The following is a 15,705-nucleotide window of genomic DNA, read 5'->3' as shown; positions in this document are numbered from 1 at the left end:
GAAGTTCAGGAAGCCCATGGGGGCCCTCACAGGGACTAAAGGCAGCAAGCAGGCTGCAGAGGAAGATGCAGAGGAGGCTCTGGCCCTTCTGGGCATCATCGATGACTCTGGAAGGTTCTTGTGTTCAGCACTGGTGACTGCAGGCCAGGGCCTGCAACCAGCCTCCACTCCTAGAGGTCCAGAACCGGAAGGCAGGTACAAGGGGAGGGCCAGGCATTGCAGGGGCCTCCCACCGCTTTTCTGGGCAGGGCTGAGATCTGGATCCAAAGAGGAACCACAGAACTTCCCCTGAGGCTACTTTGGCTCTTGGGGCCTCTAGCATGGGCCAGGCATTCATGTCTCATTTGCAGCCCATCGGGATCCTTATGAAACTGTTTTGAAACTAAAGTAAGAGAGCATATCAGGAAGTATTTTGAAAACAAAAATAGCATTTTCACACAGCCTATTATCATAATTCAAGGCTAAGATGTCACCGCTATGAAGAACAACCCCATCGTTATGTAAGCAATGAGTTCATCTCGTTACTGGGGATGTTCCAGAGTCCCAGGATCCGACAGGGTCAGAGCGCCCAGACAGTTTTCTCTGGTGTTTTCTACTTTCATCCTCCGAGCTTTTGTCTGTGGACAAGTGTGAGCGTCGCTGTGATGGGGCCGCGTGACCCTCGGGCAGAGACGACAGAACCTGCAAAACAAGAGACAGGGGCATCTGAAGGGGCAGGGAAAGAGCCTGAGTCTTCGCAGACTCCCAGCCTCCCTGGCTCGGGAAGCAGGTTAGTTCCGCCTATCTCTTAGAAAGAGAAGTAACAAAGCTTTAGCCACAAGACGAAAAGCAAATAGGAGCACCCCTCCCCAAGCCTGCTCCCTTCCTGGGATGTGCACACTGCTCTATTTTCTCTTCCTATCCCAAGGACCCTCTGTGGGGTCCCCATCTTGCAGCCCCCTGACTTTGCTCTGGGTCTCTGCTTTCCCCTCAGGAGACTCTGGCCTGGCTAACCTTTGTTTTACAGGCTTTCTGGGACCTGCACTATGTCAGGACACCAGGAACCTGGCAATGCTGTCCCAGCCCAGCCACCCCAAGCATCCAACACGGCTGTCTGCCTTTTACCTAGACTTCCTAGTTCCATGCCTTGAAGGCCAGGTGATGAGCTCGATTTTGCAGCGCGAGCTGGTCTCCTGTCTCCTGTCCTGCTTTTGTGTATTCTACACATCTCAATCCCATTACTACCTGCTCCACTTCTCAAATTCCTTTCCCTGCTATGTCTCACTGTCTTGATCTCCAGGGGCTCTGCTAGCCATAGGGTAAAATGTATGGTTAGGATGTACAGGAAATTGGGATGCCTGGCTAAGAGAGCCTTCAGCAACAAGGTCAGCTAGCTCAGATGCTACAGAGCTGCTAAGGCAGCTGTACGATGAGCTTCACCGTTTAGTGTGCCACTGTTTTTGTCTGCAATATATTCCACACTTTGTGACCTTATGGTTACCTTTTCAGGCCACAAAATGACTGCTGTGGTTCCAGACATTACACTCTCACTTAAAGATAAGGCAGTGAGAAGAGGATGTCTTCTTCAGAGGCTTCATCATCTGGTAAGGAATCTTTCCTTGATCACCCCCTCCCCATCAGAACTGAGTCATGTACAGACAGTGATGTACAGTCACTAATATGACGTACTATACTTCAGTCCTTAGGGCAGAAAGAATGGGTCCATCTTCCACATCAGGAGATCTGTGCCTGATACCTGAATAGGACCAGGGTCTGTTAGTAGGAAATGAGGGTTGACCAGGAACAGCCTTGAAAGGGGGCTGCTGCAGAGTCCCTCCTTTCCCTCCTCTGACCTCTCGGTGACCTGATCTCAGTTCCTTTCTGACCCATTTGCTTACCCCAGTTTGGGAGTCAGTCTGGCACCCCAACTGGCAGCTAGGATGGAGTTTCGGTTTGTCCAGCTTTGTGATCCAACTCTGGTTGGTGGAGCACACTTCTAGGTGTGTCTGGGTGGGTCACAGAGGTGTGGGACTGGGGTCTACGGTCCCTCGTCCTTTCCATCCTGTCTCTTCCCCTGCTCTGCTTTCTTGCCACATGAATGAGCTTTGTCCAGCAAGCACTTCTATAATGGTGTCTCTGCCCTGGAGCCAGCTGACCATGGGCAACAACTGTGAGCAAATGAACCCTCTCTTCTATTAAGCTGGGGTGTTGGTATTGGGTTCAGAGTTCAGAGCTGCCACCAAAGCCATTGTGGTTGCTTGGGTGGGGCAGGTGCTCCTACTGCTTTGGCCTCGTGAACTCCAAACCTCACTTTTACCACCTCAAACTCTTGCTGGCCACAGTGGAGACCTCGAGGTCCCATTAAAGGGCAGTTCCAGTCCAAAGATCCCCTTTGCAGCCTGAGGCAATGTTGGATTGTGGGTGCTGGGAAGTGTCCCGAACCAGCAACAGGAGACTGGGGCACCACCTGCCCAGCGCTTGGGGAAGGGGTCTGGAATAGCAAGATCCCTTTTAGCTCTGATACAGTTTCTTCTGGTGCATTTAACACTTGCACTTGACTGCTTCTTAATGTCAGAACAAGGGAGGAGAAGGTTTTTTAGGGGAGGCATAGGAAATTTACTGTAATGCCACCGCCAGCCAGTAAATACAGTCCTGGAAACATGCCTAGTTCTTGGTCTCTCTCTCCAGAGTGTAAGAGATATTTCCCAATTCCAACCAGATGCTCCATATATTTTTGTTATTATTTACAAACCTCACCAAGGCACTCTCCTCTTTCTTACCCAAGTGGCTGAACCCAGTGAATCTAGTGGGCTTCCCCACCCCTACCAAGGGCCTGGTGTTCTTTGCCTCCTCTTTGGCTCTTAATTCTGCCTCTCCGGTCCATCTGCCTACTTTGTTATGCCCCAGTGGTGTAAAATATTTATTTTATTTGGGAACCTAATGATATTAAAAACACAGTATGTATTATTTATCCTCAGCCTGGGGAGATGGCCTTCGGGGCCCCACCGGCACTCAGCAGCAGTAAGTGCGAACATGACTCTCAGTGCTGCTCTTATTTTGTTTACTGCAGAATTTAATACAGGTGGAGGGGCAGGGAGACTCTGCCTTCCTCCTGGGAAGATTTTTCATCAGGTTGTAAAAACGTAAATTTAAGTATGCAGCAGGGCCCCGGGGAGCTGGTGTTTTCCACTTGAATTGCAATGCCTGGGCTTAGTCACGGAGCCCAGGGACCAGCTTGGCTTCCGATGTGACATCAGCCGCCCCAAAGGCTGGCCTGCTGGCTGAGCCTGCCCATTGCTACTGAAGTGTAGGCTGCAGTGTGATGCCCACCGCCTACTGCCCGGATCCATAAGGCCTGTGCCCATTCTGTGGTCTCCTCCCCGAGGTACGCTCACTTGTCAAAGAGTCCTGGGGTGGAATGAGCACTATTTCTTTTCCCACCCAATATTCAAGGCATTTCTTTCTTTAACAGTCACCCATGTGTGCTCAGAAAGATAGACAGAAAGTCAGGATTGGCTGTGGATGTTGTGCCCAAACTTACCAATATGTGCCTGTGCAGAAAAACTGCTGATTTATTCTCTGCGGCTGGAAAGTGGCCTTTACTCTTGTTCTTCTCGCCTTGGACTCTTTAAGTTTGCTGAAACATGCTTCCATCCTGACCCATATGCAAGGAGGCAGACCCTGCTCCTAAGTGTTCTGGAAGCTTCCATTTTGCTTGTGATATCAGAGACTCCTGTTGTTCCAAAGTTCTCTGGCTTTTAGGAGCCTGGAAAGCCTTCATCTTCCTTATTTCAGCCCGGGGAATGTTACAGAGGAATGTTGGAGCCATGCTCCAACTCATTGTCAGTGTTTCTAGAAATAAAAACTAAGAACTACTCTGTGGATGATGGCAGGGTAGCCCGTTCCACCGTGGCAGATTTAGGACCTTTAGAAACAAGTGCTCCCCAGTCTCTCCGCCTCCTCACTTTATGAAGCCTGACTCTTGTGTGTGTCAGATAGGGTCTGCTGTGTCTTCTGTATGTATGTGGAGTCCCCTGTATCTATGGCATCCCACAGGGGGCCTTCTCCGGGGCCTGGGAATGCTGCAGGCGGAGCAAGAGCAAAGATGAACCAGGGAAGGGGGAGGGGGCTGGACTACACCCTAGGCCTTCACGGTCAATGGCTTGAAAGTGTCAGCTAGCAAGGGACGATTCATGCAGGGCTGCCGAGACTCTAGGAGCTCCGCAGCCTCGGGACAGTGGCCCGAACCCCATCCTCTTCTCCACAGGCAGACTCTCCTGCAGGATGGAAAGCAGTGTGCAGTGTGAAAGCTGCCATGGTTCTGATACCTGGCTTTTCATCTCCTGCAGCAATTTCTGTGGTGGTGACTGTTTTTTTAAAGCCAAGGACAGTTTACTTCACTTCTGGGGCTGTCACAGCCTGCAAGGAAGCTACTGGCTGCCACTCCTCCTGGATGCCAGCCACCCTCTTCGTCCTTCTTCAGCCAAAATTACCAGAGCCAAACGGATTAGGAGCAAAATCATTAAAATAAAAAGAATAAATACGCTGGGTGAAAAATGGATTATTAATTCAAGCTGTGCCCTCCATCCCAATAATAAATGACCCAGCATTAGGGAAAGCCGGTTGCTAAATTAAAACTAATGGGGGACGGTGCGTATCCCCCACCAGCCCATGGACCCCTGTGGGGGCCGGGCCCTCCCTGCCCATCTCCCAGCCCGGCTGCTCCCTGGTTGACAGTTCCTGCAACCCCAAACTGACAGCTCCTCAAACCTGCCGAGGAAACCCAGCATTAATTAAGTCATTGCTGGACTGTAATTTCCTTGAGAAGTAAAAAATTCTCACACAAGAAAAGGTTACAGAGACCTTTTCTGTGTCAAAATTACCATGCTGCATGAATATTAATGCTCTTAATGAAGACAACCTTTTTTTTATCAGGAAGGTTCTGGAGCAGGTGCCAAGCTGGGAATCTCACACCGGGCTTTTAGTCTGGGAAGTCAGTTGGCACAGGGCGACTGTCCCCACAGCCAGGCCCTTTCCTGTCTGTCTCCCGCTCCCTGTGTGCCTCGCACCCACAAGCCACCTCTCCTCTCTGGTGCTGGGGACAGGGGAGGTGAGGAGATGGGCTCTGGCACACACATCCACAGGTTGCTTGGGTCAGACAGCACCTGTGTCCCCCACTACCTTGTCCTCATTGGACGATGTTCCAAGGAGGGGTACAGAGCCCAGCATGGTGATGATAGCCTCATCCTGTCCTCTCACACTCACCCCTCCTTCCTTGGGGACACCCTGGCTGGCAGAGACCCATGGCTTCAGTGCCTGGGGGATCCGCAATTGTGTCACCCACTACTGTCCACAGGAGAACCTGGAAGGCCCCCCGTGGGCATCTCCAGCCCCCTGGCTCCTAAGGTGGCAGTGGAACCCTGGCCTGGGGTCTCAAATTCCTACCTTCTTGAGGTGCAGCATGGAGAGATTTCAGGGTACCACTGCATTTTGGTTTTTCTCCCAGAAAACCAGGAAGCTCCCCTTCCCACACAGTCCCTTAGATTTGGGAAGGGCTTTAAGAGAGGTGATATGGAGTTTGTCAGTGGACCCCACTAGTAGGAGAAACTTAAAATGTAGCTATTATTAATAATAACTTATTGAAATACTTTGATGCAATGTTTCTGGCCCTTGGTTACTGTCACTCCAATTCTTTTGTTCCTTCATTTTATGAGAATGCAGAAAACAAAAACAGATAACCCAGCCCCATGTGGAAAGGTCTCTGTGCAAGGAAGTTCAGAACCCTCCCCAAGGGTGATGAAATCACGGGCTCCCAGGATGAGGAAAAATGATTTATTAAAGTGAATTTAGCAATGAGCTACTTATTTAGAAGTTATTTTGCATCCAGGGTGCATGCTGTGATTGTTGTAGCCTTCCCATAGCTCATGTGACCCTCTGGGTGGCACCTGGAGACATCTCCAGACCCCAGCCTATAGCCATGTCTGCATAGGTAGAAGGAGAGGGCCCAGTGAGGCAGCTGCCACCATTTGTCACTCCCTGCCCCGAGAGCCATGGGGGAGGTCACCTCTGTCACTGCGTCTCCCTTTGTTTTTTGCTGATTAGTCATTTGTGATGTAATAAGGGCTGTGGCTAACCAGTAATAATAAATCTGGCCATTTCGGTTGAACCATGTAACACTCTGTGTATGTTTAAAAGGTAAACATGATATATAGTTACGGGTGCTGATGTAATAGCTATTAGATTTATAATACATTCAAGAAGCATAATTTTATTATAAAGAGCAATAGTTTACAATCTTATTATTGTTTATTACTGACGTCAGTACAGGCCCATAATAAGAATCAGGTTGCAACTAGAAATAAAAACTCTAAATGTCCTTGGTTTTGCCAAGAATGGCAGCTCTCCTGACCTAAGAGTAGTTAAGCAACTCCCAACTGCCCAGGTGCACCATCTGCAGCCACACACACCTGTGCCGTCACTCTGTCACTCTGTCACTTAGAAAACTGAGTGGAGCACAGCCGAATCCTGGGAAAATTTCCCAGTAGACAACAAAAGTGAGAAGTGAGCCAGGGAGAGAGTACAGGTCCCTGCTGTGGAGGCCGAGATCTGGGCCACAGCTTTGCTCAGACCTGGGGAGGAAGGGACATTGGGAGGATCGTGGAGTCAAGGCTACTGTGGGTGACTGTGCTGCCAGGTGGCTAAGGCAGGCAAAGGGGTCCGAAGAAAATCCTCTCTCTCTCATATCTGCAGTCCATGGCATGTGGTTCCTCGCAAAACTTTCCCGAAGATGTTCTTCACTTTCCCTGGGCAGGCTGGGACATAGCTGACTTGGAATCGTGCCCGCCCCCCGGGTCAGCATGAGCACACAGAAGAGTTGAGCCACACTGCCTGGCGTGAGACTGTGAGCTCCACTAGTTTATGACTGAGGAGATTTGCTATTTAATGTCACCCAAACAAGCCCAAAGATCCTTGGCCTTATTAGGTAAGTCATCCCAGCTTCAGCGCCCAACACAAGGATGCGCTGGCTTTAAACGTGAGGGCTGTGGCCCTTGGCGATGGGAGGGAGGGAGCTGGGATCTGACATAGGATCATTCAGGTGAGCAGCATTGGGTCCTACTTGTATGGGGGTATTATCCTGGGCTTTGGGCTCCTGTGGCTCACCTGCCTCACTTGTGTGGGAATTGTTGGGGATCCAGGTGTAACAGGAAGTCTGTCCGAAGCCTGATGCCCTCAGCAGATTTCCCCTCTGAAGTCCCACTTCATGACACCAACAGTGAAATTTCGTCCAGGCAGAGGGGTATGGGTGAGTTTGTCTCTCTACTCCCCTGCTGAGTGGCCTGAAATACATCTTACCTGGGCCTCTACCTGCAGTGTGTGCTTTTCACAGGGCAAGTGTGAAACAAGGTGCGTGCATGTGTATGGAGGTGGGATCTGTCTGTGTGGGGAGAAGGGTCCCTGCCCTGAGTTTTCGTACTCTAGTTGATTTAGTCCATCTCTGAACGGCCCCATTTCCAAGAAGATCCAGAAGAGTCCAGACCAGTCTCTCAGCTTGGAAAGTAGTATTTCTACATTTTGGTGACCTTATGAATTCACAGTACTCACGTGCACATGCACACACACACACACACACACACACACACACACACACACACACATTCTCCCTGAGCATTGCACAGCACACGCACACACACACACACACACACACACACACACACACACACACACATTCTCCCTGAGCATTGCACAGCACACAGTGATTCCAGCCCAGCACCATTCCTAGCAATCTTTAGGGCTTTGATTTACATTTGTGAAAACCAGAAGCAATATATTCCAATCTATGGAGTCTGGTTTCCATCTTCATTACTGACTTTCCACTCGGAAATAAATAGGTGACAATGACCAACCACAGTGCCTAAAATAGCAAGTCCTCAATAAAAGCTTGTCGAATTAAAGTGAAATGAATGAGTCAGTCCTATTTATATAAAAATAACAAATAGGCTGCTTGAAACAACCAGAAGATGGGCCCGGGCATGGGTGTCACAGAAGGGTGTGGCATCAGGTCTCCAAGAGCAGCCACGTAACTGGACTCCGTTCTTCAGGGATGCCTCAGTTGCAGGACCTATCAGGTTCTGAAAACAGCCAGCAGGACCTGCGATGGGTTCCTACTAGAGGGGAGCCACCACGGGCTGCTCAGAGAGAAAGCTGGCTTCCTGTCCTTTCGTAAGTCCCTTTGCTCCCTACCGCCAAAGCTGGCTTTTTCTGCATCTGGCAAGGGCTTCACTCACAGACCCCTGGGTGAGTCCAGGTGGCCTGGGGAACACAGTGTGATCCCACACAAGAATATAACATTTTGAATGTGTTGACTGGTGCTATCCAAGATTTAATAATCATGAACTCCACCCAAACTATGTATGCTATAAAATGGCATTTTTAATATCATGGACCTGGTGACATTTACACACCACTTGAACTTTACTTCAGTGGTTTATATATTACTGTCGAGATCCTTTAGAAATGTGGCTTCCAAGGAGTTTATTCTCTGCTTTAGAATTATTTCTCAGCTTGGATACAATCACATTTCGCTAGCCGCCATCTCATCACAGTTACCATGGAATATTCTATTTCAAGATAATGCCAAGGCATGTAGTAATTTAAAAACAATAAAGCTACAAACAATGTTTCTTTAAATCTAATGGAGATAAAAAAAAATAAATACTTCCACTTGTACAAATCTATAAAACTGGACCAAAGAATTGTTCCAATGATAGTGTAAAGAAGGGATTATCTCCCAGGCTCGCCCTGAACTCTGACCCAGGTGGGATGGCATCTTCCACAGTGGCTCAAAGCTGGACTAGGAGTTAGCAGCTGAGCGGGTGATGAGGAGCAGAGCTTTTCCTAGGTGTGGCCTGAAAGAAACTGTTCCTGGATTTGGAGGGTGCTAGGCTTCCTATGCCAGCTGGATGATGACTCAACCTGTCCAACATCCTCACTCCCCATTCTCACCCAACGTCTTAAAGATGCTTATTCCGAGCAGACAAGGAGCAGCATCCCTTGGATGAGTGGCTCCTCCCCCAGGGAGGTGTCTGTCTGGTTCCTCCCAAGGAGCTGGTCACATGTGCCTTGGGCAGGGCACAGCCAGTCAAAGAGATTCCCAGGGAGTCTTCCAGCCGCAGAGACAGATGGCCAGTGGGTAAGAGGTGCTCAGCTACAAGGACTGACATGCTGGATGGACAGGGCAGTGAGGAAGAAGATGCATGACCAGGTATCCAGTGTTTCAAGGACTTAAGGAATTCATATCATGGGTCCAGGAGCCTCATTTCTTTTTTTTTATTATTGTTTATTGATACATTTAAGGTAAACAGTACAGTTACGCAAAGACATTGTTTACATTTTTTTCCTTTTTTCATATTTTTTATTTTCCCCTACCCTTCCCAATGTCCCTTCTCCCTTAGACCTTTTCTTCCTATGTCACACTATCAATTATACCATTTGAACCTTATTTACACTTTTAGTTTTTCACACCACAGAAACTATTCAGTATTTACTCATGTGTCCTATTTATTTCACTTAAGAGTATAACCTCAATGTGCATCCATTTAGCTATAAATGTTTCTAGTTTTGCATTCTTTATGGCTGAGTAGCACTCCATTTTATAGAAAAAAACATATCTTCTTTATTTAGTCTCCAGTTGATGGGCAATTGGGCTCTTTCCAAATTTTAGCTATTACAAACTGTGCCGCTATAAACATGGATACACATGTATCACTGTGGTATGCTTCTTTTAGTTCTTTTTGAAAGATACCCAGCAGAGGTCTAGCTGGGTCAAATGGGACCTCTAATCCTAGTTCTTTGAGGTATCTCCATATTGATTTCTACAGTGGTTGCTCCATTCTGCACTGCCTCAATTCTTGTCCTGTGGCTTCAGTGGCTATTGAGCTGTTGTAGGTCTAGAAAACTCCTTTTGACTCTGCCAAACATGGTTATTAGAAAACACCTCCAGACACTAAGAGATGATCCTTATTGCAAGTCAAGGTCCTACATATGTGGACTCACAGGTGAAATTCCCAATGTCACATTGCAATCGACGAAGCACAACCCATTCAACCTGGTGTGTGTTGGCACTTAGGGCTGCAAGGAGGAGTAGAATGACTTATGGAGAGGGGCCAGTGATTTAGCTCAGTGGTTCCAATGCCTGCTTCCCAGGAGCAAGGTCCTGAGTTCGATTCCCAGCACCAAAAAAAAAAAAAAAAAAGATATGGAGAGAGAGAGAACCGCCTTTCAACATCAAAGCCCAGCTCCTGTCCCGGCTCTGAAAGTTCTCTGTGACCCTGAACCAGTCACTTCACTCGGGATCATCAGGTCCCAGAAGAAGATGCTGCTCTCTGAGCTCTTCCATCAGTGTGGGCACAATGGCTCTAATCTGTGATTGGGGATGAAGACACAGAACAAGGAACTAGATTGCAGTATTCTGTGAAAAAGCATGCGCTTTCCATAAGAAATTTTGGGACAATTGATTATCCATTTAGAAAATAGAAAGTTAGATTCCTTTCTTATTCTCCACACAAAAATCAATCCAAATGTAAAAATACAAATTATGAAATAGTAAAAAGCAAGGAGAATTATATCATATATCAAAAAGGATTTTCTTAGTATAATATAAAAGAGAGAAATCAATGAAGAAAACTCTAAGTCTTTTATCTATATAAATACCTTCTATAAATCAGTAAAAAAATACAAAATATTAAATGGAAAAATAAATGAAAAAGCAAACTGCCCATTGAACTTGTAAAATATATATATAACCTCATTTAATGCCTTAAAAGGCTGTCTTGTACATTAATATTTCATATAAATATTTGTGTTAGTCAGTTTTCCATTGCTGCAACAAAGTACCTGAGAAAATTAAAAGTGAAAAGGTTTATTTTGGCTCATAATTTCAGAAGTTCCAGCACCTCCACTGATAGTTTCTCCATCCCAGCCCCACCTCTTCCAGTTTTTTCACTTCTCAGTAGTCCATTCAATTATGAACCCATCAGATGGGACCAGACCCTCATGACCAATAATTTTCCAAAAGCTCCTTCTCCAAACATTGCTGTACTGTGGACCATGCCTTTGACACATGAGTCCTCTGGGGACATTTTAAATTCATATCATAATGCTATGGCTCCACATGGAGGCTGAGATATCAAGTATGATAATATCCATTTTGTGCAAAGATAACCAAAATGATTATGCACAGGTTGTTAGTGGGATATTGCAGCAACTTGTTTTGGAAAGTAACTGAACTGCTGGAGAGCATGTATGTCCTCTTGCTTGTTGTTAACGTTAATGAAGTAGTTTTATATTTTCCTTGTAAGCAATATTTTTATAAGAAAAATAATAAATATTTTAAGTTCACTGAACAAAACATAGGGATTTGGATGGAACAAATCATAACTGTTAAGTGGAACAAAACAAAACTTTCAATTAGAAAATGGACAAATGATCTGGGAAGGCATTTCCCAAAGCAAATATAAAATAGTCAAGAAGTATATAAAAAAGTTCAACATCACTAATCAGAGAAATGTAGATCAAAACCACAATGAGATTATCTCATTCCAGGATAGAATTACTATCATCAAAAAGACAAAAAAAACAATTAAGAAATGCTAACAATGATACAGGAAAAAGGAACTCTTAAGGACTTATACAGTGTTCTTAGAAATGTGATTATGGAAGGCAGTATACAGACTTCTCAAAAAAATTAGAAATAAAACAACCCTATGATCCAGCTATCCCACTACTGGATATACATCCAAAGGAAAGCAAATCAGTATACCAAGGGGATATTGACACACTCATGTTTATTGCTTCACTCTTTATGATAGCCAAGATATGGAATCAAATTAGGTGTCTTTCAACAAACGAATAGATAAAACAAATAAGGCATGTGTGAACAAATAATGGAATATTACTTATCCATAAAAATGAAATCTTGTCATTTGTGGCACATAGATGAGCCTGGAAGATCTTTCGTTAAGTGAAATAAATCAAGTACCAACAGATGAATATTCCTGTTCTCACTGATGGGCAGAAGCTAAAATATTTAATCTCTTAGAAACAGAGAGTAGATGAATGGTTACTGGTGGCTGGGAAGGGCGGGAAGAGGGGGTAAAGGAGGGTTGGTTAATGGGTTCAAGAAAAGAGTTAGGAAGATTGACTTCTCATGTTCTACAGCATAGTAGGTAACTATGTTAATAATTTATTGTATATTTTGAAATAGCTAGAAGAGAGGAATTGGAGTATTCTTAACACAAAGGAATGGTAAATATTTGAGGTGAAGGATATGCTAAGTACCCTGATTTGACCATTGCACATTGTCTAACAGTGTCAAAATATAACAGTGTATCCCATGAATGTGTAGTTATTATGTGTCATTTTTTTTTAAATGATACTAAAAGAAAATCCAATCTATGAAAATCCAAAGTTTAAAGCTAAAGCTAAATCAGGGCCATTTATTGGTTACTGTAGGACCCATAGTACAGAAGGACCTTAAATAATACCCACAAAATACACACAGGATAACGAATCCTCAGGTGTCCACCACCCAGCCCTGACTACAGCCTCCCTTATGTTCTCTACCTGCACTTCCCGCTCCTTCTGCCTCATGTTGTTCTGAAAAGGAAACCCCAAGCATCCCTGTATTTCCCAATAAAGGCTCTTTCACATCTTGCACTCCTTAATTGTTTGATTCTGCCCCTTTTTCTCTTTTCCCTTTTGATTAACTCTGGAACTGTCACTATCTTTCTCTTCCTTTCTTCTCCTCCAGATCTTTCCCTGCCTTACGCCCGAACACGTTAATCACTTTCATTGACTTGTTCTTCTCTCCCTTCCCTCTCTTCTTCCAAAGTATAGGTATAATTATAGGTATAACTATACTATCGAGATGAGTATCGATTTTTATTGACCAAACAAACTCACTAATTCTGTTGTTTGGAAAGAAAGAAAAAAGAACAACAGTCTCCCAAATGTTTATGGACATTTGTCCTCTTAACCTCTCGTCACTTCCCAGTCCTTCCTTAATAGCACCCACTCAGAAAGGAGAAGCCCCTTTTCAGGTAATTTAAACACCAGGGGTAGAGGGCAAAGGTAGACAGTTGCTGGCTGAAAAGGCATCAGCATGAAGGAGTGAACACATGGCGCTCAACTGAGGCAAAACCTTTGATTGGTCTGGAGAAGACACAGCCAGTGCGTGGGATGTTGAAGGAGAAGACACCGAGTTTGCTCTACATTCGTAGCTGGAGGAGGATGGTATGGCTGCCAACTCTGAAAAATGGAATTGGTCTCAAGCAACCTAGAAAAACAATGGTCAAGCGATAAGCCAGGGACAGAAAAAGAGCAAATTTTCCCAACATGTATCACACAAACAAGACTCTAGTGTTTGGTAAACATCACCGAATTTGTTCTCCACAGCATCCTTTGTGTCCAGATAGAAATAATAAATGAGCCTAAATCAGCCAGACGAGGACTCTGTCTTGGGTTACTCCCATGACACAGGCATAGCCCACCCGATGGGGGCTGGTTTTGAAAAGGTCACTTGGTTCCTCCCAGTAATAACTGGAAGGCTCTGTCTGTCACTCTGGGAACTAGGTCTGTTCTTGGTGCACTGGGGGCTCTGCGGCTCCTACGCATTTTAAGAGAGAGTTGAGAGCTCACAGAAGAGAACTGAGGGGAATGACAGAAAGGATTTTAAACACTGAACACGAAGTGACTGCTGGGTGCACCTGGCCTCTGGAGGACAGCTGGCCACGGGGCAACTGTTCGCCTGGGTGTTTGATCCCCAAGAAAAGTCCAGGAAGATCCGAGGTCGGGCTGCTCCTCTGCGGCTGTGCACAGCTTATGTGATGGCTTCTTCCTGGCCCTGCGGCAACAACCCTGAATGGTACGGGTGCCATCCCCACTTCAAAGACAGCAAACCTGAGAAAGCAGGAACATGACAGCTACACACAGGAGGGGCCGAGCTGCTCCCTCACTGTCCCTTGCATCCCATCCCAGGGTCTGCAGAGGGACGCAGGGCAGGCCGAGGCTGAGGCCGGGAGCACAGCCAAGAGAAAGGCGTCTCATCCCACACAGGGGATGCAGCCCACTGGCCCTCCTGACTCGGCAGGATTCCCAGACACTCAGGCCAGAGCCACTATGATTAAGGAGGGCCATCTGGGAACAGATCCTCTGCTAATGTACTCCCTGGGAGGTGGTGCTCAGCCGACCTGCCAAGAGTTAGCAATTCCCAGATCAGCCTGTTTATTTCCTACCTGACGCTGCTCCTCAGCCCCCGGGTGGTTTATGTTATGTGTGGTAAAGAAATGACCATAAAAAAAGCCTGCTCTGGTTTGGTCATTCTAGTGGGCCACCAGGGAGTCACAAAGGGCTTGTGGAGCCCAGACTGTGAGCCAGGACTAGGCGTAAATCACCATGCCGATGGCGGCAAGGAGGGACAGGCTCCGGGTTGCTGGATGAGGCTAAGGCTGCTGCTTCTGCTCTGCAGGGTTCCGTGTGGGGTGTGGGCAGGCCTGCAGGAGCCCTGCCTGACCTCTGACCCCGACCCCACCCCAGCACCCCAAAGGTCGCAGGGCTGCCAAACAGATGCTCTGAGCTGCTCCTGGCCAGTGTCCTGCAGTCCACACAGCAGGCAGCTTCCCTTGCCTGTTAGGACCCCAGAGTCAGGCAGCCCATCTGTGGACACGGGCTGCTGCACAGGCTGTACAGTCTGCAAACATGGCGGCCTTGTAGCCAAGGTCCTCCCAGAGTTTTGAGAGGGAGGCAGCCACTCTGTCTTGAAGGCAGGAGGGCTCAGGAGAAGGGCGTAGCCATGCATCTCTAGGAATCCCTCCTACTCCCTCTGGGCAGGCTCCTTCCAGGTTTCCTACTGAGAGAACTGCTGGTCATGTCATCCTGGTGACCATGCTGGATCCTCCTGCTGCAGCTCCACAGTGCAGCTGAGGAACAGGACGAGGTGCCTGGCTGGTGCACAGGTTCTTGCGTGGTCACTTACCCACGACTGTGTTACCCCAAGTGGAAGTGACAGGAAGTAGGGAAAGCCTATAGAGCTGAGAAGGGGGAGGACTGCATGCCTGTGATGCCAGCACTCTGGGAGACCGAGACAGGAGGAATGAAAGTTTAAGTCCAGCCTGGGCTACTTATGGACTTAGTGAGATGGTGTCGCAAGATAAAAAAATGAAAAGGGCTGGAGATGGAGCTCAGGGCTAAGGCCGTATGTTCAAACATGCAGATGTGATACTTCAGTGGAGTCCACAGAAGTCAGCGGCCCCATGGTGGACATGCAGAGGGGCCCTGACTGGGATCCTGTTTTACTCTCATAGTTAGACTCCTGCTGTAAATGTGACCCCAGGAGGGGAGGTCCTGGTCTGCATGTTCCAAGCATAGGGCTCAGCGTCCAGTATGAAGCCAGATTTTAGTACTCAGTACTCGGTGAGTAAAAGCAAGGCAGGAATGGATGCCTGAGTCACTTGGACATGTGAGTTTTTTGTAGGGTGTTGTGAGTGTGAAGAAAGATTGTTGTTGGGAGTGCGTATCTTGTATGCATTGGAGTGGGGGCTTATGAGTATACATTGTATGCATGTACACATACTTAGAGTATAACCTGTGCACATGTGCGTGTGTGTGTGTGTGTGAAAGAGACAAAGAGAGAAAAGGAGAGAGAGAGAGAGAGAGAGAGAGAGAGAGAGA

At 47.0% G+C, this 15,705-nt stretch overlaps 1 long non-coding RNA gene across 1 annotated transcript; it reads left to right on the top strand.

Moving 5' to 3' along the window:
* The first annotated feature begins 670 nt into the window (after window positions 1-670).
* Window positions 671-7,610, top strand: LOC104852908. Its single transcript, XR_777618.3, has 4 exons — window positions 671-769; window positions 1,489-1,583; window positions 6,730-6,961; window positions 7,176-7,610. It is a non-coding gene; the product is annotated as an uncharacterized LOC104852908 (long non-coding RNA).
* The last annotated feature ends 8,095 nt before the right edge of the window (window positions 7,611-15,705 follow it).

This window comes from Fukomys damarensis, unplaced genomic scaffold, assembly GCF_012274545.1.
Source record: "Fukomys damarensis isolate Sample0158 unplaced genomic scaffold, DMR_v1.0_HiC HiC_scaffold_30, whole genome shotgun sequence".
Lineage (NCBI taxonomy): Eukaryota > Metazoa > Chordata > Mammalia > Rodentia > Bathyergidae > Fukomys > Fukomys damarensis.
Note: the sequence above shows the minus strand (reverse complement) of the source record. Positions and strands in the feature narration are given on the sequence as shown.